Here is a 2,597-nt window from a genome sequence, read left to right on the forward strand (position 1 = left end):
CAGAAAGAAAGAAATAACAAAAACCAGAGAGTAAACAAATGCAACAAAGATGAGAGTAAAAAATAAAAATAAGCAATAAAAATGTAGAAAGATAATCAAAATCAGCAAACCCTTAGACTAACTAGGAAAAAGGATACAATTAGGATTAGAAGAAGAAACGCTTCAACAGGAGAGACATCCAAAAGATCCTAAGAAACTGCTGTAAATGATTATGTATCAGTGAATTGTATGCCCCAAAAGAAATAGGTTAATTCCTAGATATATAGAATCCACCAAGACTAAGGCACCTCAGACCAACAATAAATGATGGAATTGAGTCAGTGATAAAATGTACAGTTAAAGAAAAACCAGGGACCAGATAGCTTCAAACCCGAGTCCTAACAGTAAAGAACTCAGTCCTTCCCAAAATCTCTCAAAAACCTGAAGTGGAAAGAATCCTTCAAAGTCATTCTATAGATCTAGAATTTCCCAAATAGAAAAGCCAGGCAAGGACACTGAGGAAAGAAAATCCTCTGATGAAATCAGATGCAAATATCCTTTAACAAATTACCAGCAGGCTAATTTCAAGATTACATCAAGAAGATTTTTGCAGGGTGAAGGTGCACTTATATGCTAATCTAGAAAGCACTGCAGCTCAACATAGGTTACCTTGAATGTATCATTAACATTAAGCTAAAGTTAGGTGGCACTATCTAACACAAATCCCAGTAAGTGTTGAACTTAGCAAGTAATCTTTTGAATGCCTGCATCCAAACCATTTTGACAGCATAAACTACTAGAGATCATCTATTGCTGGACTTATGATCATTGCCTGGCATTTAGACAAAGAAGTGTGACTAACCCAAGAAAAGATCAAAATTCAAAATCTGAAGCATGGTTTCTGTTGTTTGCACATATATTTCATACCCTTATACAGTAACAAACATTCAGTAAATCACCAAAAGTTAGGGCCCATCTTATGTTCATAATAGCCAGGATGTGGAATCAATGCAAGTTTCTATCACAAGGGAATGAATAAAGAAACTGGGGTATGTATATGCAGTATACTCTTCAGTCTTTAAAATGACTGAATTGTCCTTTGTATCAGTGTGCATGAACTTGAAAGAATATTGTGGGAAATGAAATTAGATAGGCACAGAAGGGCAACCACCATAGGATTTTACATGTGGAGAGAGAATGACAGCTGCCAGAGGCTGGGGTTAAGGCAGAGGGAGTTGCTAGTCAGAGGGCCCAACATTTCAATGATATAACAAGGAATAAGCTTTGGACTCTATGGCATGGCAGAGGTGACTACAGCTAACAGTGAAAAGCAATGAAAAGGGTGAATTGCAAGTGTTTTCTCACCTAAAACAATAAGCAGGGTGATAATTATGCCATTTTGGATGACTAAATCATTCAAAATTATGTACATGTGTCAAGACATAATAAATTAGTTTATTATTTTTCCTGTGAAAACAAAAAACGTTAAGAAGAGTACAGGTCTTGAAATAAGGTAGATTTTCACTTAAAGCCTGGGTTGTTCTCTGGTGGATAATTTTGCATTCTTTTTATGCTTCTTGAGATGGTCTCCCATGTAACTAAAGCTGTCCTTGAACCCCTACCCTCCTGCCTCCATATCCCCAGTGCTAAGGCATGGCCATGTACTGCCCTGGATTTCTCTATGCTTGTTTCCATTCACACTAAGCACTCAGTAGCATTGCTCAGCCTTAGTGCTGTTTTTAAAAGCAGCATGAAGATTCATCCTATAAATGTATCATAATTTTTACAAGAGAGGCATATTTAAGAGAACGTATCTATACTTGGGGCCAGAACAGTTATTATGCTGAATTAATTTTTAGAGTCTTTCTTAGATTTAGGTATTTAGTCAAATATTTAATAGTGACTAAGCTGGGGAGGAATTTGTAAACCTAAATAATGTGGAGATATTGCTAGGTAATAAAATTGGGAGTGCATGCTTACTTGTCAGAAAAGTTTTGTGTTTCTGTGAACAGTTAATAGATTTTTCTGTGGAGTTCCAGGTGGAAGGGAGATAGGCCACCACCATTCATGGTGTGGCCTGATCCATACAGATTATTAGCTTCCTATTCTGACTGTTTTTTTTTTTTTTTTTTTTTTTTTTTTGTCAAGTTGGTATAAACCTAGACATATTCTCAAAGAGAGAAACTTAATAAAAAAAAAAAAAGCCTCCATAAGATTGTCCTGTAAGGAAATCTGTGGAGGTATTGACTATTGATTGATGTGGGAGAACCCATCCCAAAGAAGTCAGTCCCATCCTTTGGCGGGTAGTCCTGAGTTGTATAAGAAAATAATGGTCCTCCATGGATTCTGTATCAGTTTTTGCCTCCAGGTTCCTGCCCTGGTGGAGTTCCTTCCCTGACTTCCTCAGTGACAGATAGTTAACTTGGAAGTGGAAGATGAAATAAACCATTTGCTCCTTAGGTTGCTTTTGGTCATGGTGTTTATCATAGCAATAGAAATCCTAAGACAGTTCCCCAGGCACTGTTTGACTTTGACATTTTAGGACAGCCTGTGTCCGGATCTCTGTTAGAAAATTGTTCTATCCAAACCCACAGATTTAGAATGTCAAACATCCCTCT

This window comes from Peromyscus leucopus, chromosome 3 (genome assembly GCF_004664715.2).
Source record: "Peromyscus leucopus breed LL Stock chromosome 3, UCI_PerLeu_2.1, whole genome shotgun sequence".
Lineage (NCBI taxonomy): Eukaryota > Metazoa > Chordata > Mammalia > Rodentia > Cricetidae > Peromyscus > Peromyscus leucopus.